Below are 8,097 nucleotides of genomic sequence, written 5' to 3'. Positions count from 1 at the left end.
CAGCCATGCAAAGCCCCCAGCACTGGGGTGCCCAATGCTGCAGCCTGGTGTGCCCAGAGTACCTTCTTCTTCTTAAAAACCTTTTTATTTAAAAATCATTTAAAGCTCACAGAGAAAGAGCAAGAATATAATTCTCAAAATTATATTATTCTCAGAATTATATTACATATTCTGAGAATTATATTCTCAGAAAAACTCAGAATCACCCATCAACATCATGACCACAGTTGCTTGACATTATTTCTCTAAATACGGGATTTTTTTTTTTCCTTAGCTGTACCCAAGGTATTTCTTTACTCATAAACACATGGATGTGAATATCTTAAGAACAAGAACATGTTTTACATAACCACAGTACAACTATCAAAATCAGGAAACTTAAATAGACTCAATGCTACAATCTACTGTCCATATCCCAAACTTGCCAATTGCCCCATAATGTCCTCAGTAATGAATTCTTTTTCTTGGTTCAGGATCATGTCTTGCATTTAGTTGTCATGTCCTTTCCGCATCCTTTAATATAGGCACAATTCCTTGCCTTTCATTATATTAACATTTTGAAGAAGACAGGTCAGTTATTTTGTAGACTATTCCTAAATTTAGGTATGTCTGTTGTACAGCCGAAGTGAGGCTATATCCTCAGTGCAGCCCACTGGAAGACACATGGGCTAACATCAGTCTTAATGGTCAGCCAGTATCCCACTATTTGATGGCCCCTAGTTCACTGAAACCACTTTACCATTGTGGGGGCATTTAGGTGGATCTCAAACTTTAAAAATCCTAGATGCTAAAAAACCCCACTATATGCTGCAATAAAGATTCTTGAACATATTTGCATGGTTGTCTAAATTATTTCCTTAGGCTGAATTCCTGGAAGTGAAACCACTGATTCAAAGGGTCAAAGGACAGACTTATTTCACAAGATTTTGGTATCTAAGTGTTACTGAGCCAGTCTCCAGAAAGCAGACAAGACTGCACGTGGACAAGTAGTGTCTACACATGCCCTTAGTGTTTCCAGCCCTGTGGATCCAAATACTTACCTCTCTGCCAGGTGAAATGGTGTCTCATTGTTATTTTAAATTGCACTTGGTTGCAGGGCTAAAATTGTTTTCTTCTGTTGAGTGACTATTCTTGTTTTTTTCATGAGTTTCCTGTCCACGTTTCTGTCCTATTCATGTCATTGTCACTTTCCTATCATCTTTCTTAATTGGTGGCAGTGTGGGGATGGAGTCCTGGGCAGAAAAAACCTAGTGTGAAAAGTCCCTGCTTTTGCCACCTTCTGGTTTGCTGACTGAGTGTGGGATTTGGTGTTTGTGAGAAGGGGAAGGAAAATAAGGACACTAGGTTCTTCATGGAACTATGAAGACCTGAGTGGAAAAAAACAACTCTCCATTTCTTCCATGTTCCTGACCCTACCCTTTTTGTGAGAAAGGAGGCTGGGGGACTAGGCTGCAGCTTGAGAGAAGAGGAAATGGTAACAGGGACAGGGATAGTGGAAGGGGAAGCAGGGGGCATGACAGGGCAGAACCTGAGTTTAAAGACAGTGTTTAGCAAGGTGCACGGCCCACTTCTGGCCTTATCCCTGCCTAAGGAAGGTAGTATGCACCTGCTAAAGGTATTATGAGCTGTGCTTGGGCCCCAGACACTCTCCTGGCCTCTAGGATCTTATGGACCAGAAGAGGATTGATTCCAGAAGAGGATTCCTTAAGAGCTTTTTTCTCCATTCCAGAAGACAAAGAAAGTTCTTTCTGGTATAAGATGACCTCATTCCTTACAATAGCCCATCAAATAGAGGTTTGTTTTACACAACTGACTTTTCTTACATCGTATATCTCAGATGAGGATAAGCTTGCCTATCATTCACACTTTAGTCCTACAGACTTTTGGCTTTAAGAGGATCCATCTCTAAGCTGGGCCTTGATAACGGGACCAAACACAGGAGAGATAATAGTTCACGGTAGATGTAGAAATACACAAGTGTCCTACCCTGAGAGATTACTTGTGAATATATAGTTCAGAAGACTTGGAGCTGCTTTTGTTCCCTCAGTCTCCCCTCTGCTTCCCTGCTGGTGACATCTCATCTCCCCAGCTTCTTACCACTATAGCGTCCATTGTGCAATCTCTTGGACCTCTTCTATTTTTTATCTGTCCCTAGGTGATCTCATCTAGTCTCATGCTCCTACCAGATTTAAATATTACCTATGAAGATTATCTTTGTGTTTATAACTTCCAAATTTGTGTTTCTAGATCAGTCCACTCTCTTGAACCTAAACATGTACTTCCAGTGTCTCATGAGTGCCTCAACCTGGTCATGTCCAGAACTGACGTGATCTGCTTCTTTAAACCTTCTCCCTCCCAATGCACGTGGGCTTTGCCATCCTTTCCTTTCACTTGTTCAGATATTGTTGACTCCTCTCTCTCATACTCTACATCCACTTTGTCTTAAATCCTATTGGTTTACCACTTCTCATCTCTTCTCATCCCACTGGTAGCACTCCAGTCCAAGCCACCATCATCTCTTGCATCTCCTGACTTCCCCCGCTTGCTGCTGTCACTGCTTCCTTGGTAATTTCTCCATGCAGTAACTACAGTGAGTCTGTTAAAATATGAGTCAGACCATGTCACTGTTCTGCTCAAAACTCTCCCATCACTCCTGCACTCAGAGTACAGCCAAATTTCTTACGGGGCAGGCAAGGGCCTACATATTGACTCCCTCCCTGTCCTGACTTGTTTACCTCTCTGACCTCATCTTCCTGTCCACTGTGCCACATTGGCCTCCTAACTGTTCTTTAAACGGGCATATTCACACCTTAGGACCTTTGTACTTGTTCTTCCTACTGCCCGGACTGCTTTCTTTCCCAGCTATCTGTATGGCTTGCTCCCTCAGCTCAAAAGTCCTCTTAATTCATAGGGAAATATGAAGAACTTAGGATAGCCAAAATGATTCTGAAAAAGAACAACAAAGTGGAAGATTTACACTACCCAGTTTCACAAGTTACTATAAAGTTATGGTAATCAAGGCAGTGTGGTATCGGCATAAGTTTAGACATAAAGTTCAATGCAATAGAATTGATTTATGGTCAATTGATTGTAAACAAAGGTGCGCAGACAATTCAGAGGGAGAAAGAAAAGTCTTTTCTCCAAATGGTACTGGGACAATAGTTCTCTACATGCAAAAAGAGTGAATTTGGACACTTACCTCACGCGATACACAAGATTTAACTCAAAAATCATAGACCTAAATGTAAGAGTTAAAACTATAAAACTGTTAGAAGAAACCCTAAGAGTAAATATCATGATCTTGGATTAGGCAGTGGTGTCAACATGATACTGAATGCACAAGCAACAAATTAAAATTTTGACAAATTGGACTTTATCAAAATTAAAAATTTTTGTGCTCCATAAAGCACATCAAGAAAATGAAAAGTTAAGCAACAGAATATTTGCAAATCATATATTTGCAATATATCACAAAGGAACTTGTATCTAGAATATAAAGAATTTATAACTCAATCATGAGAAATAGAAAATGGGCAAAATATTTGAATAGGTATTTCACCAAAGGTACACCAATGGCCAATAAATACATGGAAATACACTCTTTGGAATTCACTCAGCTTATTGGATCCATAGGTTTGTATCTTTTGCCAAATTTGGGAACTTTAAGCCATTATTTCTTTGAATATATTTTCCTGCTATAACTTTTCTCTCCTCTCTTTCTGGGACTCTGATGACATGAAAGATCTTTTGTTATAGTCCTCTACATCTCTGAAACTCTGCTTTTTTTTTTTTTTAAGTCTATTTTCTGTTTGTTTTCAAGATTGAGTAATTTCTATTTTTCTGTCTTTAAGTTCACTGATTCTTTCTTCTGCTGTTTCTTCTGTTAAGCCAATCCACTAAGTTTAAAATTTTGTTTATGGTATTTTTAAGTTTGAAAATTTCTGTTTGGTTCTTCTTTATCTCCTCTTCTTCCTCCTCTTCCTCTTCTTTTCCTGAGACTGTTTATTTCTTCATTTGTTTCAAGAGAGTTCATAAATCTTTTTTGAGGCGTTTTTAATTCTTACTTTAAAATACTTGCCTTCTTGGGGCACCTGGGTGGCTCAGTGGGTTAAGCCTCTGCCTTCGGCCCAGGTCATGATTTCAGGGTCCTGAAATGGATCCCTGAATCGGGTTCTCTGATGGGTGGGGAGCCTGCTTCCCCCCATCTCTCTGCCTGCTGCTCAGCTAACTTGTGATCTCTCTCTCTCCCTCTGTCCAATAAATAAATAAAATCTTAAAAAAAAGTGTATGCAAAAACCTCAAAATTAAAAAAAAATTAAAAAAAACTTGCCTTTTTTAAAATATGTGTCAGATAATTCCAAGATCAAGGTCATCTTGAGTGTTGATTGTTTTTTCTTATCCAATTTGAGATTTTCCTGGTTCTTATTATGATAAGAGATTTTGAAGTGTATCCTGGGTGTTTTAGATATCATGTTATAAGACTCTGGATTTTAGTTAAATCTATTTTAACAGGTATCTTCTGACACTGTACTGGTAAGGGAAAGATGTGCCGCCTCATTGCTGTTAGATGGGCAAAGTCCAGATTCCTCACTTGGTCTCCGTTGACACTTGTGGGGGACATGTTAATACTGCTAGGTGGGGTTGGGCTCCCCCAACCTCACTTCATAGGGCTCCCATGAAACCTCTGCTGACACATCCTGACGGGGAGTGTGAAGTACCTTTTTACTGTTCAGACTAGGTTTTCAGTGACACTGTGATGGAAGGGGACTTGTTACCAGCAGGCAGGGCTGGAAGTCCCAGCTTCCCACTTGGCCTTCTTTGACACCATGCCAGCTGTAGGGAGGAGCACCTTGTGGGTAAATGTGAGTGTCTAGGCTCCCCATTTAACCTTTGCTGGCAGGTTTTTTTCTTTTTCCCCCTGTAATATTTGGGCTGGAGTATAGCTGTTATTGTCTAAAAGTTTTCTGTCTAGCTAGGCTGTCCCTTTCTTGGCTCTTCCGCTAGAGACTTTTGGGTCTGTGCGTGTGTGTGTATGTGCCCGTTAAGAGTTTCTTGGCTCTGGCTTTTCTAGCGCCAAGTCTCATGTATATGAAGCAAAAAGAAAACCTAGGGAACTCATTATGTTGTTATTTTGGTCTTGACATTCCTAGCCAGTCTGCCTTCTCTCCATCTTTCAGAGTCTTCTTCTTCTTCTTTTTAATAGTTTTTTTTTTTTTAGATTATTTATTTATTTGACACAGAGAGAGAGAGAGATCACAAGTAGGTAGAGAGATCACAAGTAGGTAGAGAGGCAGGCAGAGAGAGAGGAAGGGAAGTAGACACCCTGCTGAGCAGAGAGCCCAATGCGGGGCTCAGTCACAGGACCCTGGGATCATGACCGGAGCCGAAGGCAGAGGCTTTAACCCACTGAACCACCCAGGTTCCCCACATCATTAGTTTCTGATGTAGTGTTCCATGATTCATTGGTTGTGTATAACACCCAGTGCTCCCCACAATCTGCACCCTACACTTTATTTTAAAGAACAGTTTTAGTTTTAGAAAATTGAGAAGTTGGTATATTCCATGTATCCTGCACTAGCTGCTTCCTACTACTAACCTTTTTTTTTTTTTTTAAGAGAGAAAAGAGAGCCCTGGAGTGAGTGGGGATGGGGTGGGGGTGAGGGGCAAAGGGAGAGGGAGAGAGAGAATCCTAAGCAGGCTCCACACTCAGTGTAGAGCTGGACACGGGGCTTAATCTCACCACCCTGGGATTGTGACCTGAGCTGAAATCAAGAGTCTTAACAAACTGAGCCACCTAGGTGACTTCCTATTACTAATATTTTATGTGACTATAGTACATTTCTTCTAATTTACGAATCAATATTGATAAATTATCATTAAAGTTCATTATTTCTTTGTACTTACTCAGTGTTTATCTAATGTTCTTTACCTGTGCCAGGATACCATCCAAGATACCACATTACATGTATTTGTCATGTATTCTTGGTCTTTCTTGGCTGTGACATTTTCTCAAACTTTTCTTGTTTTTGATGATCTTGACAATTTTTAAAAAAAATTTATTTACTTGACAGATCACAAGTAGGCAGAGAGACAGGCAGAGAGAGAGGAAGGGAAGCAGGTTTCCTGCTGAGCAGAGAGCCCGATGTGGGGCTCAATCCCAGGACCCTGGGATCATGACCCGGTCGGAAGGCAGAGGCTTTAACCCACTGAGCCACCCAGGCGCCCACATATGCCTCTTTTTAGTGAAAATGGTAGTAAGAGACCTCCGTTTAGGTGCTAGGGAAGGTTATTACTTATTTATTTTTTAAGATAGAAAGTACACCATATTAGCTTGCTGGTGGGTGATCTTTTGCATTGCAGAAGAGGGAGGGTTGCTGGAGGAATGTCCTTGAGTAGATGAGAGGGCCTGGGCTATTGTGCTCTGGTGAAGGAGTTGGTTATCAGTTGAAGGTGAAGAGTGGGGAGGGTATGAGATTAAGAAGAAAATGTGAAATAATTGCTTTGAAAGTTTGTGTGAGTAGCCAGGAAAATGCTGGGTCTTCTTATCAGCCAACTTGAAGGGTGTGATTATAAATATTCTATAAGCATGTTTGAATAGTTCTATCTAATCACTTGGCTGCTTGGATGCAGGCATGGAGTAGGTGGGAAGTTGAATTTAGGCAGAGCTGAATTTTTTCCAGGCTGGTATGATGGAGACAGTGAGGAAAATAGAAATTGAGTGTGCAAGGTAGTTATAACAATGGGTCACGAAATTTAAGTGGGATATTGTTGAAATGGGGCAGAATCTGTTACTGTTAGGGTCAAAGGGGCTGGAAGTCTGGGAAGAGGAAAAATTGTGGGGGATGGGCAGGGGAGACAGTGACTTGCAAGGACAGGAGGTGCTGAGCACAGTGTGGGATACTTAAAATACATTCAGTATTTTCTAATGACCTCCCTTCAGCTTCAGAGAAGCCTTTCCATTTCCTGGGTCCAGGGGTTTTGTGAATTAGGCTTATTGCCTTCCTTGTAGGGACTGCTTCCCCCCACATCCATCTCCCAGCTGCCCTGGCCCTCTCCCCACAAAGGACCGTTACAGGGATCTTGGATATTCTGGAGAATTCATTACATGGAGTGAGTACACTCCATGATCTGATTCATGGAAGATGTAGATAAGGGCCCCTTGGACTTTTGGACAGTGGCTCTGAAGATGACCCTGATGATGCTGACATCCTTTCATAATGTCAGAGCCCACAGTAGTTCCTTCTGAAAAGCCTGACCTGGGAGGAGGTGGTAGGCTGAGGAAATGGCCACTGCTCCAGGGCTGGGATTCGGAAGGGGCTGAGAGTGGCTCCTGCCACAACACAGGGTGTGTTCTTCTTAAGTCAGTGAGCTGTGTCTGCCCACCCCCGCAACCCGTTCACCTGCATACAACTGGCCCTGGGTCCTCAGACCTTGGCTGTGGAGGCCAGGAGCTGATGAGGGTCAGTGAGTGGGTGCTGAATGAGGAGCATGGAGATGGACAGGGAGATACATGGGTACTTGGCCAGTGTCGGAAACTGTCCTAGAAGACCTTAAACTGGGAGGTGCAGCATCATGGGCTATCCCTTTCCGAGAAAGATCAACAATTAAACCCTGAAAATAGACTAAAATTTTTACTAGACATAGATGATCAAGGACCGATTCAAAAAGTAAGTCCTCCTTTTTTTTTTTTTTTTTTTTTTTAAAGTAGGCTCCATACTAGTCATGGAGCCCAATGCAGGGCTTGAACTCATGATGCTGAGATCAAGACCTGAGCTGAGATCAAGAGTTGGACACTTAACCACTAGAGCCACCCAGGCGCCCCCCCACCACAAATCCCCCATTTTAAATTTAGAAACTATTGCATAAACAGGCCAAAGTTAAAGATAGCACAACAAATTATTTATTTATTTTTTCCTGAAGAGAAAAACAGTCTTGTATTGGGGTCTACTTTGAGGAGCAAATCTATTACAATATGGAGGAAATTTAAGTCCAAAAATTACCAAGTATACGAATGAGTGGCAGGACAAGTAACAGAAACAAAACAACTGGTCCATCTTTAGTGAATATCCCCCAATTCAAAGCCCCAGGGACCCAAAG

This window comes from Neovison vison, chromosome 1, assembly GCF_020171115.1.
Source record: "Neovison vison isolate M4711 chromosome 1, ASM_NN_V1, whole genome shotgun sequence".
In the NCBI taxonomy this organism is placed as follows: Eukaryota; Metazoa; Chordata; class Mammalia; order Carnivora; family Mustelidae; genus Neogale; species Neogale vison.
Note: the sequence above shows the minus strand (reverse complement) of the source record.